At 36.2% G+C, this 22,468-nt stretch overlaps 1 protein-coding gene and 1 non-coding gene across 5 annotated transcripts in view; both read left to right on the top strand.

The window, feature by feature from the left end:
• Positions 1-22,468, top strand: part of ZRANB3 (zinc finger RANBP2-type containing 3) — a 244,418-nt gene that overhangs the window by 27,502 nt on the left and 194,448 nt on the right. The gene's annotated exons all lie outside the window — the stretch shown is intronic.
• On the top strand, positions 14,421-14,540 carry LOC118976671 (small nucleolar RNA SNORA61). Its single transcript, XR_005064335.1, has one exon. It is a non-coding gene; the product is annotated as a small nucleolar RNA SNORA61 (small nucleolar RNA).

The raw sequence follows: 22,468 nt of genomic DNA, 5'->3' as shown, positions 1-22,468 counted from the left end.
AGCAAGAGAGAACTATGCTTGTTAGATACAGGATCTTGAAACAAAGCAAAGAGTTGGTATTATATCAGGCTTTGGGGAGGTCTGGAGGCTTCTAAAAAGCTGGGGTATTTATGGATTTGCTGAATTTCACAGTATAGTTAGGGATTAGCTAACTAATGTCAAAGAACAGTCAGTCCTTTCCTTTCTTGTAACTGGGGAATGGGAACATTTTATTTTCTGTTCTTGTCAGATAGAGTATTATTAAGTTCTAGAATTACAGTTCTTGTCTACCAGGTTATGTAGATAGTATCTTGTTTTTTTGCCATGTTTTCTCTGTTTCTTATTTCTGTAAATATTTACACATACTTATTTTACATATCTGAAGTCCTTTGGAAGCTTTTTGTTATTGATGTGATGGTCATTTCCCAATGCGTTACCTAATTTAAAAAATTTAATTTTAATATTTAGGTAATCTTAATCTCTGGAAGTCTGGAAGAGACCTAGAGACTGGGTAAATTCTTTTAGAGAGGATTTGCAAAATTAAGTTCTTAGTTTAGTGTTTCCCAGGTCATAGGCAGTTTAAATTCAAAACCTCACATTCATTTTTAGGTAGGTTTATGATTATGAATTGTGACTATTTATTTTTACCTCATGCTAAACATTGAGTTATCTTATTGTCTTTTTTAAAAAATTAGGTATAATTAAGTTTACAGAATGCACAGGTTTTAGATGTATAGTTCAATGGATTCAGACATATGCATGCACTTGTGCTTTAATACACTTCAGACAAGATACGGTACACTTTAATTACCTGTTGGGAACCGCCCTGCCTGGTTTCAGAAGCTGTAACCCCACAATGGCTAAAGCTGAGTGAGCCACCTTCGGACCATAAGCCATTAAGGAGACAAAGCTTATCTCTCTGGCAGGGGTGCTGCCTCTGCTCCTTTTACTTCACCCTGCCTGGCCCCCAGTGCTTGATCAGTTAGCCAACGACAGGTAAGATTCCTCAAGGGAGGAATGACCTAAGACAGGCATGGTCATGGGGAGCTCCCAGGGAAGGACTTGGGGGCTATAGAAAAAGGGGATGATGAACCCTCGCCCTTTGGCTTTGACATAGCCTGAGTCCTCATTCTGTCTGCAAGAAGTCTCCTACTCTCTTGGCTGCCTTACTTCCCCTGCCTGACTTAAGCCTGAAACAATGACAGAGGGCAATGTAGCCCTTTGCTGGAAAGGGCGAGTTCCCCAGGTGATCAGGCCTAAGAAAGCATACATAAAATCCTGTGAAACCTGCTTTACTAAGAATGCTCTCAATTAAATGATAAGGATCAGAGCATGAAATGAGTTTGTTTCCCAAAGTTTTGTAGCCCTTTAGCTAACAGACCCTGACTCAGAATAAGCCCTAATAGTTCTTTGTATGCTATCTGTTGTTTGATCCTTATTGCCTGACAATGATTAATGAGCTTTACCTGTATTCCTGTGCAAATTGAAAGCCAATAAAAGCCTGTCAAGGCAAAGGTTGGGCGCCGTTCTCTTCAGAGAGTGGCTAGGCCACTCTGAGGTGCTTTCCCCTTGAGAGACTAGTTGTGCTGTCCCTTTTCCTCCATAGGACTCAGTACTCCATGTGCATTTGTCTCATGTTTCCTCCATAATGCTGCGGACACTGCAGGCCAGTGTCTACGTCAATTACCCAGAATAGGCCTCTTTCTAATCATCACTATCCCCCTGAATTAGGCAGCCATTGATCTGACATCTGTCACCATAATGTAATTTTTATAGTTACTTGACACTCTATTTTTTTAACTTTTATTTGGAAAATTTCAACTTACAGAAAAATGTATTATTTTTAGCCCTGGCTGGGTAGCTCAGTTGGTTGGAGCATTGTCCCAATAGGTAAGGTTGTGGGTTTAATCTCGGGTAAGAGCACATAGAAAAATCAACCAATAGGACTTCTGGCCAAGATGGATGTGTGGGTAGATATTCTTAGCCTCTTTGCACAACCAAAATAAGGTCAACAAAAATTTTAAAAACAAAAAATAACCAGAACTGCCAGGAAATCAAACTGTATGGAAGTCTGACAGCCAAGGAGTTGAAGAAGAAACATTCATCCAGATTGGTATGACAGGCAGAGATAGGCAGCCATGGTGGGAGGATGCTCAGTGGCTGGTGGAACAGGACAAGCTGGCAAACCAGGGTGGTCACCCAGGGCAACGCAGCAGCAGGCAGACCAGTTGGTCCCACATTTGCGTGCAGATAAACTAGGAGAAACAAGTGGGGAATGAGACAGGTCACACAACCCAGAGTTCCAGCGCAGAAACTAAACTTAAAAACCTCTGAGTTCAAAAACCTGGGGGTTGTGGTGGCAGGAGAAACTCCCAGCCTCACAGGAGAGTTCATTGGAGAAACCCACAGGGTCCTGGAATGTACACAAACCTAACCCCCCACTCACCCAGGGAATCGGCACCAGAAGGGCCTGATTTGCTTATGGGTAGTAGGAGAAGTGACTAAAAGCTAGTCAAGAGCCGAGCAAGCATCATTGTTCCCTCTCAGACCGCTCCCCCACATAAAGCACCATAGTGTAAAGACATGGGTTATCCTGCCCTGGTGAATACCTAAGGCTCCACCCCTTACTACATAACAGGCATGCCAAGACAAAAAAATAATATGGCCCAAATGAAACAGGTTAAAACTCCAAAAATAGAGCTAAGCAATGAAGAGATAGCCAACCTATCAGATTTAGAGTTCAAAACACTGGTAATCAGGATGCTCACAGAAATGGTTGACCATGGTCACAAAATAGGGGAAAAAGTAAAGGCCGTGCAAAGTGAAATACAGGAAAATGTACAGGGAACCAACAGTGAAGGGAAAGAAACCAGAACTCAAATTAGTTGTTTAGAGCAGAAGGAAGAAATAAACATTCATCCACAACAGAATAAAGAAACAAGAGTCCAAAAAAATGAGGAGAGGCTTAGGGGACTTTGGGACAACTTCAAATGTTCTAACATCCGAATCATGGGAATGCCAGAAAGAGAAGAAGAAGAGCAATTAACTGAAAACTTATTTGAACAAATAATGAAAGAGAGCTTCCCCAATCTGGCAAAGGAAATAGACATCCAGGAAGTTCAGGAAGCTCAGAGTCCCAAAGAAACTGGGCCCAAGGAAACACACCAAGGCACATCATAATACATTACCCAATATGGAAGATAAGGAGAGAATCTTGAAAGCAGCAAGAGAAAAAGAGACAGTTACTTACAAAGGAGTTTCCATAAGACTGTCAGCTGATTTCTCAAAAGAAACCTTTTGGGCAACAAGGGGCTGGAAAGAAGTATTCAAAGTCATGAAAGGCAAGGACTTACATCAAAATTACTCTATCCAGCAAAGCTATCATTTAGAATGGGAGGGTAGATAAAGTGCTTCCCAGATGAGGTAATATTAAAGGAATTCAACATCAACAAGCCCTTATATGAAATGTTAAAGGGATTTATCTAAGAAGATGTTGATAAAAAATATGAAACAGTAAAATGACAACAAATTCACAACTATCAACAACTGAACCTTAGGGGGGAAAAAAACTAAGCAAACAACTAGAACTAGGAACAGAATCACTAAATTGGAGATCACATGGAGGATTATCAGCGGGGAGGGGTAAGGGGGAGAATGGGGGAAAGGTACAGGGAATAAGAAGCATAATTGGTAGGAACAAAATAGACAGGGGGAGGTTAAGAATATGGGAAATGGAGAAGCCAAAGAACTTATATGTATCACCCATGGACATGAACTAAGGTGCAGGAATGCTGGTGGGAGTGGGATTGGAGGGTGGAGGGGGATAAAGGGGAGGAAAAAAAATGGGACCACTGTAATAGCATAATCAGTAAAATACATTAAAAAAGAAAAAAAATCAACCAATACATGCATAAATGGATGGAGCAACAAATCTTTGTTTCTCCCTTTCTTACTTTCCTCTCTCTCTAAAAACCAATATATAAATTTAAAATTTTTTAGTGAAAAGTTATTTTTTAAAGTATAACAATAACTAAAAATCAGGAAATTTAACTTCTGTATAATACTTTATATATGTGTTGTCAGTTGTACCAATAATATCATTTTTAACTGTTTTCTTTTAGTATAAGATCCAGTGTTTCATGACACTGGCTTTTTTTTTTTTTTTTAAGAATATAGGCCAGTTTATTTTATAGACTGTCTCAATTTTTAAATGTTTTATTATAATAGTATTTAGATTATGCAATCTTTTATGGATTAGTACATAAGTGAGATCTAGGTTCTGTCCTTCTCAAGATATTGCTTTTGAAGGCTCATTGTATTTGTCAGCCTCTTACTGGAAATATTAATTTTGATTGCTACTCAAAGTGTGTGGTTTCTCTATCATATAGTTACTACTTTGCTCTTATAAAATCATTGCCTACTTAGCAAACAACTACCTGAGAAGCAAATATGCTTCTTCTTATCTAATTTTTGCTCATGGATATAGCATCCACAGATGATTCTTGTTCAAAATAACTTTTCCCATGACAGTTCTAAAATGATGATTTATTATTGACATTTTGCTGTAAGGAAGAGCCTTCTCTTCTGCCCCTACAGTGAGTCTCCCTGACCACTGTCTGTATCCATCCATACATTTATCCATCCTCAGGATGGACTCATGGATTCCTGTTATATTCAGTGGGATATAATTCTGTATTTTACCATAGCTTACTTTTGGTCTGTTTTAGAACTTGTTACAAACAGAATTATGCAGATTATTTGTGTTTGACTTCTCTTATTCAGTGTGTTTTTGAGATTGATATATATTATTTTGATCTCTGAATATAGGACAATTTTGTTCATTCACTTACTGATGTACATTGAGGGTGGCTCTAGTTTAGGAATCTAATGCACAAAAATGGTGTTAACATCTTGGATAAGTCTTTTATGGACATATATTTAATTCTGCGAGGTTTTAGGGTAGGTGTCTGCTTACCCAACTTTTCCCCATCTATTAGCAATATACAATAAGAGAGTTGTAGATGCTCTATGTCTTTGTAAACATTTGGTATTGTCAGCTTTTTATTTTTAGTCATTCAAAGTGAATCAATCTACAGGGGGTAGCTCATTGTATTATGATTTGTATTTCCCTAATGACTAATGATGTTGGCATCTTTCCCTATGCTTATTGGCCATATATATATTGAAATATATATAATATTTGTTTTATTATATATAATGTATATCAATGTTGTACTCATGCTTTAATTGTTGTTTTTTATGATTGATTTGAAGGAATTCTTTTTATATTCTACATACAATTCCTCTGCCAGATATATGTATTATGGATATTTTCTCCCAGTTTATAGTTTGCCTTGTAATTCTCCTTATGATAACAGCAATTTTTAATTTTGATTGAATTTAATTTGTCAAGTTTTTTATATGGTTAGTACTTTTTATGTTGTAATCAGAAGTGTTTTCCTACAACAATATGGTCTTCTATTTTTTGTACTGGAAGCTTTACAGTTTTAGCTTTTATTTTTTTATATAAAATTCATTTCAAATTAATTTTTGTGTATGGAGTGAGATAAGAGTTCTAGGTTCAGTTTTCTTTCATACTGATACCCATTTATTCCACTGCTACATGTAAAAAAGTCTATCGTTTTCATAAATTATTTCTCATCCTTGTGATAATACAATTGCCCATATATGTATACATCTATTTCCCTTTTGCTATACATCTCCTTCCCTATTGTCACCTCTTTTACATTTTCACTTTTTTGTAACATTTTTAGGCTCAAGTTTTGTTTAGGATTCTCATTTCCACTGCTTACTTTATGTAGATCTAAGACCTATTTCTATTGCTCTGCTTTGGTGTTAAATCTTGAGTTTCCCTGTTGATAGTGTCTGCAGGCACTTTCATTGTGTCCGGTGACTTTATTACTCACATATCACTTTGGGTTTGACTTTCTCTTTTGTTTCTGCCCATTATAAAATTTTCCTGATTTTCTCCAGAATTTGCTGCATTTTAAAAGATATTTTTTTACCTCATTTATCATTTCTAGGTATTTGCAAAGGGGAGTGTTTTCAGAATATTTAACCCACTAGAGTACTGAGAGCAGAAATCTTACTGTTAAATTTTCAGTCATTTGGGATTATACTCTTTGTCTTTATAAAATACTCTTATAAAATTACTTCTTTCCTTTTGTACTCTAAACTTAATCTTGTATGATTACTATCCCAACAACTCTGACTGTATTTTCCTAGGATGTCTTTAACTGTCTTCTGTTTCAACATTTTTGAGACACTTCCTTTAAATGAGTTAAGTTCCAAAGTTAAATATCACTTTGTGTTTCACTTCAGTTTGTCTTTTCTTTTAAATAGTATTAATCTTACTTTAATTTACATAAAAGCTATATATTTTAATTCTGTCGTCATAGTATCTGTTATGGTTTCTGTTCCTAAAACATGTTACTGTATAATCACTAGATAATCTACTAAATACAGGGTGGGGCAAAAGCAGCTTTACAGTTGTTTGTATGGAAAATAATACAATAATTAATAAATAGTAATACAAGAATAAACTCTGTTTCACGTACAACTGTACACCTAGTTTTGCCCTATCCCATATATGGCTGTGCAATTAAGTGTTCATGTTTAATAAGCACTTTTAGTAATTTGAAGGGTTTGGAGTTTGAATCCATTCATAATCTTTATAATTTATAGCTTTATACAATATACTTGGTTTTCTATTTTATTAGGCTGTGTTTTCTTACTCCCAGTTTTTTGTAGTAACATTTGTATATTGCCTTTTTCTCCCTTTCTGTCCCTCTTTCTCAGCACATCATATTAACTGGTTAATTTTTCTTGATTTTCATCTTTATATCTTTAAAAATACTTATAATGTGTTCCTATCAAATATTTTTTTACCAAATTTAAATGATTTTTGCCTTTTTGCCTCTTCTCTCTAATTAGGTATGTAATTTCTGTGTCACTGCCTATAACTATCCTTTTCTTTATACTCATTATTTAAACAGCTAAATTATTTCACTGCTTCCCATCAGTTTATTTTGTTTCAGCAGAGTGTTCTTTGGTTTCAGTTATCTTCTCAAAGTTTAGACAGTTTAATGGGAAGTCAGTTCCCCAATTTCTTGCATTTTAAATATGACTTTTCACTGAGTTTATACTAAATGACAAATTGACTAGGTAAGAAAGTCCTCAGTCGTACTTTCTTTTCTGGTTGGTGTTGTGGGCATTGCTTCTCCCTTTGTTGTAGACAAGTCTGAGGGCTTCCTCATTTTTCTGTCCTTAAAGGTTATTCATTTATTTTGTTTTCTTATCTATTTTAGTAGTCAGTACTAGAATGTGCCTTGGTGTTGCTTATATGTCTCTTTCCTGGATGTGCTATATTACTTTAATCTGCAGTTTACATTTTTCTTTTATTTCTAGAACCTTCTTGAATTACATTGAAAACAATTTTTCAGTTCCTTTATTTTGATTTTCTTCTTTGAAGATACCAAGTATGCTTGCTTATGTTTTGTTGATTCATCTTGGCCAGTCATCTATGTTATTTGTCTTTTTCTTAATTTATTTTTTCTAAAACTCTTTTGGCTTTTCTTTATTCCCTTCGAAATTTCCTTTCGATCCTGTCCTATGTGTTTTATGTGTTCTGTATTTTTAGCAGTGCCTGTTTCCTCTTCTGTTTCCATTTGGTTTTCTGTTCAGTGGTGTTTATTTTTCTTTTACTTCTCTCACTTGTCAGTTCACATTTAATTTCTTTATGTTTCTTGCCATAGCTTCCTGTATTTGTAGCATTGTTGCTCTTTTTAAATTGCTACTCATCATTCAAGGAGGAATGTTTCTTCCTCACTCTACTTGCTATTCTTTTATGACACTTTTTTTGTGTGTAATATATTTCTTTTGAAATAAACATAGCAGGATATCCAACTGTGCAAAGTCTCTCACTCCTGTCCTCACCTCCCTTTTGCTTTCCAACCATTTGGGGGTTTGTTATTGAGCTTTGCCTCCTTTACTTCTCCTAGTAGCTAGACTGGACCCTGAAATATTCTGTCTACCTATCCTCTTGTTGATACAAAGAAGGTATTTTTGACTTGGCAATGCAAGTATCTCCTTTACTTTGGAACTTTCTTCTGCTGTTTTGTTTTGTTTCTCTGAGATGTGTAGCTGAAGTATTCTTTCTGGTTACACTCCTTCTGTTGTTATTGTTGCTGTTTTTAATATTTAACATTTTTGTTAAGCCATCTATTTGTTTTGTCTAGTTTTCAGCTTAACTTGTGAATCTGTGCTCTACCTTGTTCAGTGTTAGATGCATTACTTAGGTATTTATTAGTTATTATTTATATATCTATATCTGGATATACATGGTTAAAAGTAAATGACACTTATTAGTATAAGAAATTTTCAGTATACAGTTGAGTAAGAAGCTTTACTATATCTCATTTATTTAATCACATCTGTTGAGATATAAGATGCTTGTCACTGAATAAATTATTAGGGTTAACATTGCACACTATCATTGTTACATAGATGTATAGATGATGTTCTATAAAATAAACTGTATTTCATTTCTTCTGGAAATTCTGGTAGAACAGTTTAACTATGTGTTTGTATAAAGAAAGAATACATTGTGGTATTTTAGGCCTTTTTAAAAAGTCTAAAATGTGAGATGATTTTGTAGTAATTTGTATTCTTTAAAGGTATCATTTGATGACAGCCTAAAATCTTTGTTTTCTTTTCTCTCCTAAAACTGCAAATTTTCTGTTATATTCCACATTTACATATACAGTGGAACCTTGGTTCTTGGACTTAATTTGTGCTGGAAAACTGTTTGAAAAGCAATTTGTTCAAAAACAGAGTCTCCCTTTTTTTGTCTCCTGAGAGATGCGTGACAGATCACACAGATAACAGCATGAAAGGATTATCGGGTTGAGAATTGAGACCCGAAGTCTTGTTAGACAACCGAGACATTTTTTTCGTGAACAACTGGTTGAAGACTGAACTATTTGAGAACCAACACGTTCGAGAACCAAGGTTTAACTATACTGCTTTTGTAGTGTTATAATCCTTACTTGTTTAGCTGATTGTAGATTGAATTTCTGCCCCTAAAATAGTAAGTGCCAGGGGCTGGGGAGAGGAGGAAGGAAATGTAGAGTTACTGTTTAATTTGTGCAAAGTTTCAGTTTGAAATGATGAGGAAGTACAGAGGATGGATAGTGGTGATGGCTATACAACAATGAGAAGGTTCTTAATACTGAAGAAATTATACACTTAAAGTGATTAAAGTGAAATATTTTATATAACATATATCCACAATAAAAATGTATTGCTATATGTGTAGTATTGAATAGTATACTTTCTTAGGGCATGGGAATGAGTAGGTTTGTAAATTCAATATTAAAAAAATATACTAGAAGCTCTGTATGTATAAGGTTACATCCCTGTGAGGTATGTACTTATTACTAGCTTTCTTTTACCCATTAAGAAACTAAAGCTCAGAGAGGTTCATTTATAACAAATTTACCAACAGCTCATTATTTTAGTTAACTCTCAGGATAATTTGTGTGACATATATAGAAACTATAAGGTGATAAAAGGGCCTGCGAACCAGAGGATCGTGGTTCAATTCCCAGTCAGGGCACATGCTTGGGTTGCAGGCCACTTCCCGGCAGGGGACACAAGATACATTGTGTGTCCTCGGCAGAGACAACCATACATTGATATTTCTCTCCCTCTCTCCTTCCCTTCCTTTCTAAAGATAAATAAATAAAATATTTTTAAAAAGATGATAAAAGGCATAGTTGAGATTCGGACCTAATTCTGCTTTACTCTAAGGCAGGTATTCTGTTTTACTACCCCTGACTTCCACAGGAATATTGCAACTTCACGTTACAGTGTGATGTCGACATGACATTCAGTTTTACTGTAGATTCTGACATCCCATGATTCAAGAGCAGAAAAAAAAAGTCTTATAGCAGCAGTGTGAGTACCCTGAGTAACTCCAAGAGGTGTGTTACATATGTGGGCTTTAAATGAAGTCATGCAAATTTGAGTAGACTGTGTAAGGTGGAAATGACTCATGTTCTGTGAGATCATCTACTACAATATTTTTCACTTTAAATTAGTTTTCGATTAGATGTACAGTTGTGCTTCTTTATAGTACTGAGTTTCTAAGGGAGGAGATTGATTTTTATATCTCTTTGGTATTTTAAATTGCATCCTTTATTACTTGCTTTGCTTGCTTCCATTGGAATCTCCTTCTTTCCAATGAAAGGGAATTGAAGTTATCTCATCATGATAAATAATTTAATAGAAAGTGTCTTCTTAGTATAGTAATGACTTTCAAACTACTCTTGGAATCATTGTTTTCTAGTAATGCTGTATGTGAAAAAAAACCATCTGGTATCAACAATTAAATGATCTGGATATTATCTTTATATTTGTGATTATTGGTTTTACCCATTACCCTTCAGAAATGGAATATTTGATATACTGTGAAGAAAACAATCAATCCTACGTTTCTGGAATCCTGCTATTTATCCTTAGTAGCCATAGAAATAATTCCTTTATAAAAATGTAATTGCTAAATCACTGCCTAATTACTTGATATTCTCTGTATACAATAAATAATGCCTGGTAAAACATCTAGATTTTGAAATAAATTTATGGTATTGGGTACTTTGAAACAATTTACATATTTTCTTACCACATTCCCCCAAACTATTACCAAAAGACACTGGAATCCTTCTTTGGAAGCCGAGGAGCTTGTTGCTGACATAGTAATAATTTGGTTGTTTGCAAATTTTATAAAACATCAAACTGTCCCTACTCACTATATTCCTTAAATAACTAATGGTGAGTTGTTATCTCTCAAGTGTTGGCTTGTGAGTAGGAGGGAAATTATATGTTACAGTGTTATATAAAACTGACTCATATGAGTGGGTGAAAAATCCCAAGAATACCAGGACACCCACGCTTGAAAAAGCCAATATGTGCCAATTCTTTTTATACCATGTTCCAACAGGTTGCTTAATAGAGTTGTATTCATTAAAAAAACCATAATTTCTTTCAGTGCCTTGGTGAATATATTTCTGTTAAAAAAAAGTGAAGTAACATTTTTCTTACCATTAAAAAAGAAATCAGTGTTCATAGCACAAAAAGTTTCATTCAGAATTTGAAGTAATTCACTTCCTTGCACTTCAGGGGTTTTTTTTTTTAATTAGCTAAAGTCAAGAAACTAAAATCACATCTTTTTGGAATATGTTAGAATATTTGTTAAACCCAGTATATTAATCTTAGTATGTGTACCAGATTAAATTTTAATTAGACTTTGTCATATGTAGAAAACTATTGATTTGCCATGGTTTCTGAGCCTTTTCATCGTCAATGAAAAGTTAATTTGATCAGCAGGGACCTCAGAGTTTTAATTTTAAATTAAAGTCAATCATACTAGTATCTGTGGTAATCATTGCTTGGATTTAGTAGCATCTTCATTTTTCATTTACACTTTAATTTTTGTGACCTGCTTTTAGATATTACTTCTCCTGTATGGAGAAAGATATGTTGAGGTGGGTAATTCTTGATGATTTTTCTCTGTGTTTCATAGTATCAGAAGTAGAATTTAAGCTGTTTATGACAACTGATCCTTAGTTCTCTCCACTAAAATCATTGTTTGCAAATATGTCTGTCAGATCTGTGATATTTTTAAATTTTGTCTTTTTATCTTAATGGTAAAAAGTAAGTCCTACAGGTAAAAACTAATTTCTAGTAATAATTTCTAATTGGAATAACATTTTTGTAGAACTGGACTTAGTTTCTTAAACCATTATTTCTCAAATCAGGTACCAAGTACCTTGTTCCACTCCATCCCCCGAGGTTATTTCAAATAAATATCCACTGAATGCTAGTTTGGGGCACAGAAAGGCCCTTGGCATACACAGAATAAATGAAATATTGTCTTATCTTCAAGACATACACAGACTAGTAGAAGAACATTCATAAAGAAATTTTATTACAGTGTGATAGATATCACAATAGAAAGATGTTCAAGGTACAGAGGCATACTGATTAAGATGGAAGCATGGAACAGAGGTGATCTGAGAATGCTTCTCAGGAAACTAATGTGTAAGGGACGTTTTAAAGAACAAATGTGCATTAACTGACAGTGGCGGTTCTTACGGAATTATTTCAGAAACATCAAACAGTGTTTAGGGAAATGCCACATAGATGAAGAATCCACATATTATTCTGAAAGGTCATTTTAAACACATTTCTTCACTATCCAAATGACTCTCTTCTGAGTTATCAGCATTTAATTGATATTTCTTTTTAAACACCAATATAGATTGTCAGCTACTTGGTCTGCAAAATACCTGTTAAACCATCATCTTTATTTTGCTGCTTGGTAAATATTTATAATGTGATAGAATAAATATTCTCAGTGAATATGCTGTTTCCTTATTAATCTATATTTTACCTTATTTTAAAATTATATCACAGTATTCTTTTTAAATTTCAATTTTAATTGATTTTTGCTTTAAATGAAGCAAGGATTCATTTAAAGCAAATGAATTGAAGCAAATGAAAAAAAGATTTAGGGATTTTTTTGTATTTATTTTACTTTTAGACCAAGGGGAAGGGAGAGAGAATGAGAGGGAGAGAAACATTAATGTATAGGTGTCTCTTGTGTGCTTTCTACTGGGGACCTGGCCTGCAACCCAGGCATGTGCCCTGACTGGGAATCAAACCGGCTACCCTTTGGTTTGCAGGCCAGTGCTCAACCCACTGAGCTACACCAGGCAGGGCTTCATTTAGAAATCTTTTCATGAAAATGTTTTAAATTCTAATAATTTAGGTCAAGTGACAGTTTGTCATTATTCTCAGAATGTAAACAGAGACTTCTGGCCAAGATGGAGGCATAAGTAGACACTGTGCCTCCTTGTGCAACCAAAATAGAGACAACAGTTTGGGGGGGGGGGAAGAACTGACAGAAAACTGAACTGTGTGGAAGTCTGAAAACCAAGGAGTTAGACACATTCATCCAGACCTGTAGGAGGGGTGGAGTTGGGCAGCTGGGCAGAGAGGGGTTGTAGCAAAAAGAGTGGTGGCTGGCAGATTCCAGACACGCAAGGTAGCAGCTAGAGGACCCAGCAAGGGGGCAGATTGTGGAGGGGCGCAGCGCACAAGGTGGCTGGTGGACTGGGTGGTTCCACATTCACATGCAGATAAACCAGGAAGAACAATTCAATGAAACCAATCACCCCACCCCACCAATCACCACATTGTTGTCCATGTCCTTGAGGGGTTTTTTTGCTTGATCCCTCTATCCCCTAATGCCCCCCTCCAGAGCTATCAGTCAAAAATAAATATTTAATTACTCAGATGTGTGCACCTGGGTATAGATTTTATTCTCATAGGAACAGATGAATAGAAAGATCACAAAATTAGGTAACTGCCAGTTAAGGGTACAATGTTTCCATGAGATTTAAAACACAGCAAAAACTAAGGATTTTTGAACCTAAGATATTTTGCATGGATGTTCTTTGATGAGTTTTTTTAGGGTTCATTTTCTTCATCAGCAGAATAAAGAGGCTTATCCATGCCTGCCTACAGGAATCATTACCACAGCCCAACTTCTCACCAGGAACTGGGGAATACCACTCCAGTTCTAACCTTCTTCCATTTTGTTTTTCTCTGCTGTCCTGTTTAATGTTAGCAACTAATATGAGTTCACAAAATCACTCTTGTGTTGAAGTAGACACCCTTTAAGAGGGTGTTTAGAGCAATCTCAGCTCTAACAGGGACAGTGTGACATGGGTCCCTGGACCTCCACATTGCCCCACCTGCAATCACTGTCATTTTTACCCTGTATCTGAAGACACTTGAGGGCTCTGAAGCTGTTAAGGAGGAAAAAGAATGAAAGGAGGTGGAAACTTACTTGGCTAAGTTGCATTACCTCAGCTCTCTTCCTCTTTGAAGGGGAAAAGTGTTAAACAAATAAAAAATGTTTCCTGATAAACTCTTTTTGGTTAAGTTTCTGTCAGTGATAATAGCTCACTTTGGTTTCAAGAATTGACTTTTCTAGTCTATTGAAATCGATTATATCATATTTTTCTAAAATTATGAGAGTTGTGGATATTTTCATCTTTCATGAATGCAGCAAACTTGAATATGTAGGAGCTCATGGCTGTATTTATAGATGAATGAATGGGTTTGAAACTTTTTCCTCCAATGTCAAAATACTTGATTTTCTCAGAATTAAACATAGGTCTCAAGCTTGTAAATCTAAAGTCAGTTCAGTGGCCAGTGCTTATGTCAGTCACAGAAAGCTTTTTGATGTATTTTTGTGAAAAAATAAAAGGGGATAATTGGCATGTGTAAGACCTAATGCATTTTATGCAAAGACAAGAATGTTATATATAATCTAATAAAATGTTCTTTTTACTACCCTCTGGCTCCCTTTCCCATCAGATCTGAACACTGGTCTTGGTGGTTGTAAAAGGAGGGAAAGTAACACTTAAGCTGGCCTCACAGCTCTGTAGTGTGTGGACTAGTTTCAAACAAGGTAAAAAAATGTTCTAGTTATTTATGTCATCTTCCTTTGACATTGTTTTAAATATTTAAGATCTTTTCATATATAGATACATACATACACACACACACACACACACACACACACAGAAGGATAATAATATAATGAATTTTAATGTCATTAAAACCCCTAAGCTTTGATAGTTACCAACCCTAGTAGATCCCTCAAGCCCTAACTCCCAACTAGATTTTTTTAAAAGGAAAACACAGGCTTTTAAATACTGTGTGTACTTGTAGGTGTGAATTTATCTTAGTTATATGAAATTGTGGCCATAGATTATTTCTGTAACTGGATGTAGCCTTTGGTAACAAGTTTTTTAAGTGACTCTTGTGGCCTCATTTATAGGAAAGTAGGCGGTTTGTAGTACTTGTGATCAACCAAAATAAAGAAGACTTCTACACTAGTAGATTTGTTATGGAAAAAGTCTATTGGTTCCTTTGATTTATCCAGTCCTTAAAATATTTATTCATGGAAAAATGATTTATTCATATATATGTACAAGTGTATCTATCTGAAGATTGAATAAGTAATGTAATTAATATGTTTATTCTACTTAAAATTCCATCAGAATTTGCATCCAATTTACTCTTTTCCAGGCTAGAAATGTTTTTGAATTCTTACTTTGCCTAGAGATTCTGCTAAATGATTTACATGCTTCAAGTTAGTAGTCCTCCTAACAATCTTTTGAAACATGTACTGTTGTCTAGGTTTTGGAAAGAGTAAAGTGGGCTCACCAAATTTAATGTTTCTCAGCTAGAATATGGCATAGCTTTTATTAGAATAGTTTGTGTGACTTAAGAACTAATGTCTTTATCCCAGAGTGTCTATTGAAAGTTATCTGGACAGTATAAGTACAGTAATTTCAGTTTATAAACTCATAGTTTTAGACCTATACTTGCTTGTAGTACTGAACTGTAATACACAATCTATTATAGTACTAATACAGATTATATTTCTCATTATAACTTGTCACCTAACCTAATTTACAGGCATTTTGTTTACCACTGAGTTAAAAATATGAACAGTGAAAGGGCAGCAAACTCACAGTTATTAACAACCACACCTAAAACAAAAGCAAACTAACAGGACAGCTAGATTGGGAGCGGAAACATAGAAATGAAGATCACCTGGAGGGTTAGCAACAGGGGAGTGGGAGGAGGAGAAGTGGGGGGAAAAGTACAAGAGACTGTGTAGCATACACGGTAGGTAGAAAATAGACAGGGGGGAGGGCAGGAGTACTATGGGAAATATAGAATCTAAAGAACTTGTGACACATGGACATGAACGAAAGTGGGGGAATGGTGGGGGAGGGGTGGAGGGGAGTGAAGGGGGCAATTGGACAACTGTAATGGCATAATCAATAAAATATATTTTTAAAAGCAGAATAATATAAAGGCAATAAGAGAAGGCTCTAAAACCTTATGCTTCACTTCAATGGTATCTCTTCTACTTAGTAGCTACTTGGAGCAAGTTACTTTAGCTCTCTGTGCCTCAATTTCTTAATCTATCAAAGGAAAACAGCAATATTATGTCGGGACTGCCCTGCCTAGTTTTAGAACTTGTAACCCCCCATGGCTGAGGCTGAGTGAGAGACCTTGGGACCATAAGCCATTAAGCAGACAAAGCTTATCTCTCTGGCAGGGGTGCTGCCTCTGCCCTGTATACTTTATTCTGCTTGGCCCTGAGTGTGACCAGTTAGCCAATGACAGGAAAGATTCCTCAAGGGAGGGATGACCTAAGACAGGCACGGTCATGGGGGACTCTCAGTGAAGGACTTGGTGGACTATAGCAAAAGAGGATGATGGACCCTTGCCCTTTGGCTTTGCCATAGCCTGAGTCCTCATTCTGTCTGCAAGTAATTTCCTAATCTCTTGGCTACCTCACTTCTCCTGCCTAACTTAAGCCTGAAACAGTGACAGAGGGTGGTGCAGTCCTGTGCTGGAAAGGGCAGGTTTCCCTGGGCAGTCAGGCCAAAGAAAGAATGCATAAAATCCTGTGAAACCTTCTTTGCTAAGAATGCCCTCAATTTTCTGATAAGGGTCCAAGCATGAAATGAGTTTGTTTCCCAAAGTTTTATAGCCCTTTAGCTAACTAACCCTGACTCACAATAAGCCCTCAGAGTTCTTTGTATGTCATCTATTGTTTGATCCTTACTGCCTGACAATGATTGATGAGCTTTACCTGTATTCCTGTGCAAATAAAACCCAATAAAAGCCCAATGAGGAAAAGGTTCTTGGTCCTTCTCTTTTCAGAGATTGGCCACCTTTCCTCCCAAACCAGATCATGCCTTGGTAGAGTTACTCTCATCCATGGTGGCTACAGGGGGCGGGGGTCCTGTGGATGGAGCCCCCCCAATATTACCTATATCATAGGGCAAATGTGAGCATCAAAAAAATTAAAATATTTGAAATGCATGTGAAGGCAACTGACAAATACAATAAAGGAGTTATTATCATAGAAAATTTCTAATGTAAATCCCCCCCCCCAACTTTAGGGTGACGGAGATCTTTGTTTCAGTGTCAGCTTTACCAACATTATGGCCTTATTTAGCCTCTGTTAATCTGATTTTGCTCATTACAAAAAGTGGATTCTAAAATCTACTCTTGAAACAGTTGTGTGGTTGATATAAAACGATAATGGTAAAACACTTGGCACAGTGCCTGGCACAGATTGTTGTTGATATTTCGATGATCTACTGCTGCATAATAAATCACTACAAAGCTTAAAAGCTTAAAATAACAGTTATTATTTTATTATCTCTAAGGTGCAGAGGTTTGGGTGGTCTCAGCTAAGCAGTTCTCACTCAAGGTCTCTCAGGTGGTTGCAGTCCAACAGTGGCAGATCTGTAGTCACTTTGAAAACTTGTAGTCACATGTCTGGCACTTGATTCAGGCTCTTGGCTGGGATATCTCCACTTCCTCACAGGATGGTAACTGAATTCCAAAAACATGAATTTAAGAAGAATTAGGCAGAAGGTTGGAAGTCACCTAGTATTACTTTGGTGTAATTACAGATCCACCTAATTTGAAGAGGAGTGTCAACATCACTTTGCGAAAAGAACACTGTGTAGTGGGAGATACTGATGCTGTCATTTTTAGACAATACAACCTGCCATAGTTAGCCATTATTCATGTACATGTTTAGAAATATGCAAACATTTTACATAAATTTTTGGTCCCCCCAATGCACACAGTTTGTAGTTTTTCCATGTCATTTTTGCAAGCTCTTTTGTCCATATCTAAAGTACCTCATGGCCAGCAGTGGTGTTGAAATTCTTCTAGCTTCCAGTTGAGACCTATAAATCATTTGTCTTTCATCAGAGTGCAAGCTCCATCTTTGGAGGCTAATGCCATCAATTCCTTCTCATTCCTATCATTTATGAACCCTTTGATCGCTCCTCTGTGTTTATGCAGGTTGTGTACATCTTGGGGAACCATCTTAGAATTCTGCATTTCACAAACCCCTTAAGGACTTTACTTTAGTTATTGTACTTTGCAATTTTAGAATTTTCAATTGTTATTGTCTATAATTTCTATATTTTTATTAAGATACCCAAATTGAAACATAGTCATCATATTTTCCTTTATTCTTTGAATGTATTTATAATAGCTACATTGGCTTCTTTATCTGCTAAATTCACCATCTGGGCCCACTCAGTTTTTTTAATGTATGTTTTATTGATTATGTTATTACAGTTTTTCCAATTTTTCCACCTTTATCCCCCTTCCATCCTGCTCCCCCCAACCCTCCAGCATTCCCTCCATCTTAGTTCATGTCCATGGGTTGTACATATAAGTTGTTTGAGTCCTCCATTTCCCATACCATTTTTTACCTCTTTCCATCTATTTAATGGCTACCAATTATGCTTCTTCTTCCCTGTACCTTTTACCCCCTATTCCTCCCTTTCCTCTCCCCACTGAAAACCCTCCATGTGATGTCCATTTCTTTGATTCTGTTCCTGTTCTAGTTGTTTGCTTAGTTTTTTCATTGTTTTTCTTTCTTTTATTTTTTTTAGGTTCATTTGTTGATAGTTGTGAGTTTGTTGTCATTTTACTGTTCATATTTTTTATCTTTCTTTTCTCAGATAAGTCCCTTTAATATTTCATATAATAAGGGGTTGGTGATGATGAACTCCTTTAAGTTGACCTTATCTGGGAAGCACGTTATCTGCCCTTCCATTCTAAATGAAAGCTTTGCTGGATGGGGTAACCTTGGATAGAGGTCCTTGCCTTTCATGACTTAAAATACTCCTTTCCATCCTCTTCTTGTCTGCAAGGTTTCTTTTGAGAAATCAGCTGATGGCCTTATGGGCACTCCTTCATAGGTAACTCCTTTTCTCTTGCTGCTTTTAAGATTCTCTCTTTGTCTTTAATCTTGGATAACTTAATGATGATGTGCATTGGTGTGTTCCTCTTTGAGTCCAATTTTTTGGGGACTCTCTGGGCTTCCTGGACTTCCTGAAAGTCTTTCCTTTGCCAGATTGGAGAAGTTTTCCTTCATTATTTGTTCAAATAAGTTTTCAATTTCTTGCTGTTGTTCTTCTTCTCCTGGCACCCTTATAAGTCAAATATTGGAACGTTTCAGGTTGCTCCAGAGAATCCTCAGCCTCTTTTCATTTTTTTGGAGTCTTGTTTCTTTGTTATGATCCAGTTTGGTGTTTATTTCTTTCTTTTGTTCCAACTCATTGCTTTGAATCCTCTTTTCCTTCCTGTCACTGTTGGTTCCCTGAATATTTTGCTTTATTTCATTTTGGGTATCTTTCATTTGTTCTTTCATTTTTTATCCAAGCTCATCAGTTCTGTGAGAATTTTGATTACCAGGGCTTTAAATTCTCCATTAGATAGGTTAGCTATTTCCTCATCACTTAGCTCTCTTTCTGAAGTTTTGCTCTATTCTTTCATTTTGAGTCTATTTTTTTGTTTGGGGCCCCTGTTACATTGTATGGGTGTGGGGCCTTAGGTATTCACCCAGGCAGGCCAACCCTCCTTGCTGTGCTGTGGTGCTGCTTATGGGGGAGGGGCCAGAGAGGGAACAAGGCAGCTTGTGTTCTCAGCTCTAGCCCACTTTTCAAAGAACTCTTATGTGAAACTGGGAGTTTCTCCCACCACAGCAGTTGCTGTAGTCCAGAGCCAGCTCTAAGTCTCAGTTTCCCCTTAAATGAGCCCCTCCCTCCTAGCCTGTGCCTTGCCATAGCCAACCCTGCCCTCACATCCCGCTGCCTCACATCAATTTCTCTCTGACCTCTGCCTTACCAAACTGGTTGTTCTATTTGACTATTTCTTAACTTTTGTGGTTGTCAGAGTTCCATGCAGTTTGATTTTCTGGCAGTCTGGTTGTTTATTGATTTTAGATTTGTTGTTAACCTCCTTTTGGTTGTGTGAGGAAACAGAGGGTTTCTACCTATGCCTCCATCTTGGTGGGAACTCCCTGGGCTCACTCAGTTTTTATTACCTGATTTTTTTCCTCCTTGTTTATTTGTATGTCTAGTAATTTTTGTTTCAAAATTCTACATTTATATAATATAGCAGATCTGGATTTTGTGTTATATTCTTTGTTCATCACAATGTGCAGCCAATGATGTCCCTGCTCAATGTTTTTACTCTTACTTTTATTTTTTAGCCTAGATTCTTAGATGTTGTCTTTTTGTCTATACAGTGTAGTAATCAGCCAATGATTTGCTTGGGATTTATGTAAAAAGCCCTTAAAACTTCCATGAGCCCTTAAAACTTCTACCTTCTGCCTAACAATTTATGTGTGTGTTGAGGTTCTCATTCAAAATTTCAGTCATTGCTAAAGCCATTCTTAATTTATCTTTTTACCAGGCTCTCTGAAGTCTCTCCTGTGTGTGTGTCTGTAGTGTTCAAGTCAACCAGGGACTGGGTGGAGAACTTATTTCAGCCCTTTTATGACTCGCTTATTTCTAGCATATCCCAATTTATTTCTGGTTTGTCCACTGCTCATCCCCAGCTGGGATTACAACCTTGGGTATAGTGGACCTGCGTATTTTCTCTGTTTGTTGTAATTTAAGTCCACTATTTTTTTCACTTGTATTTTTAATATGGTGATATACTTTCAAGGCAGAAAGCCAACATGTTCTTATGTAAATATTATTGAGGCTGACATGCTAATTCTAATATATTTGTTATACAGCAAAAACTTTTAAAATATTCTGGTATATTATTTTATATATTGCCTCTGTTTCTTGGCAAATATTAAAGTGTTAAGTCCACCATTTTTAAAGGACAAAGCCATGAGTTTTATGTTCTTCACTTCTGAGTCCAACCCCTTTGGCAGCAAAGATACTGGTTTTCACTGCCAGCCCCATGGTGATAAATACTACTGTTTCTAGAATAGTCAAATTCAGAGACATAAAAAATAGAATGGTGGTTGCTAGGGGCTGGGGTAGAGGAGAAATGGACAACTGTTGTTTAATGGGTACAAAGTTTCAGTTTTGCAAGATGAAGAGTGTTACAAGTTGGTTGCACAACAATATGAATATACTTAACACTACTGAACTTTACAGTTAAACTGGTACATTTAAATTGGTAAATTTTATGTTATATGTATTTTACTAATTTTACTATGTTATATGTATTTTACTATTTTACTAAACCAAAGACATTACTGTTCTTGCCAATAGAACCGAGGTGTGTGGAAGAGAATGCAGATGGGATTAGCCTCAGGCAAAATGGCCACAGTCTTCTGCTCTTGTCTGAAGCTTTAGTATGATTTTAAGAATAATGTTTTCAATTTCTTTGGTATCAGTCTATAACCCAGAAATTATTTCTTTTAAAATTATGTACAGTGTAAAAATTTATTTTATGGAGAGGAATTAATGACCTCTTCACACCACCATAACTGGATGTTACTTTCTTGGATACCTCTTCTTAGTGGCTTCTGCAGGTTGTTACTCATGGTTCCTTTTAAATGATAGTTCCCTAAAGCATAGTCCTTTGACATTCCCTCTTTTCTTTCTATGCCTTCCCTAGGGGATTTCATCAGGTTTCAGCATTTAAAATGTTATCTGTATATTGATGGCTCCTAAATATGTAGCTCCAGACCAGACTTCTTCCCTACTCTTCAGATCTATTCATCTACCTATCTATTTCATATCCAACTTAAATGTTTACCAGACATATCAAACTTAGATGAGGCTGAAAACAAAATCCTTATATGTGCTGCCAGAAACTGGCTTCTCTGTTAGTCTACCTCATCTTAGTTATTGATGGCTTCATTCTTTTATCTCTTCAAGCCAGTAACTTTGGGTTGATTCTTGACTCCTTCCTTTCAAGCTGTAGGTACACCACATCAGAATATCCTGTCAATATTGTTTTCAAAATATACATAAAAACTTATCCTCTTCACACCATCTTCACTGCTATCATTGCTTTCAGTCACTGTCCTCTCTCCCTGATATTAATAAGTAAGCTTCCAACTGTTTTCTTCTAACTCTCCTTTCCTTCTATATATGTTCAGAGTAGAACAGTCAGAATGATACTGTTTAACTTTAGGGGGATTTTGTCACTCCTCTCTTCAGATTTTCCTAATGGATGGTATCTTATCGCACTCAGAGCAAAAGCCCAAGTCCCTAACAAGACTTACTAGATCTTACAGAATCTTGCTCCCCATTAGTTTTCTAACTTCATAACCTTGTACTCTCCCTCACTCAGCTCACTGTGCTTCTTCAGACCTCAGAACCTTTGTACTTATTTTCCCTTTATCTGGAATGGCCTACCTCCCCCCACCACCACCACCATACTTATCTTCATGCCTCAGTTGCTTTAGGTCTTTATCCAAAATTCACTTCTATGTGAGAGCTTCCTTGGCCATCTAAATTTAAGTGCCTTTTTACCTAATATCTTATATTCTACTTTCTTGCTTTATTTTTTAACCATAGCATTA

Source organism: Sturnira hondurensis, unplaced genomic scaffold, assembly GCF_014824575.4.
Source record: "Sturnira hondurensis isolate 20B ecotype Veracruz unplaced genomic scaffold, ASM1482457v3 Scaffold0000256, whole genome shotgun sequence".
NCBI classification, from domain to species: domain Eukaryota; kingdom Metazoa; phylum Chordata; class Mammalia; order Chiroptera; family Phyllostomidae; genus Sturnira; species Sturnira hondurensis.
Note: the sequence above shows the minus strand (reverse complement) of the source record. Positions and strands in the feature narration are given on the sequence as shown.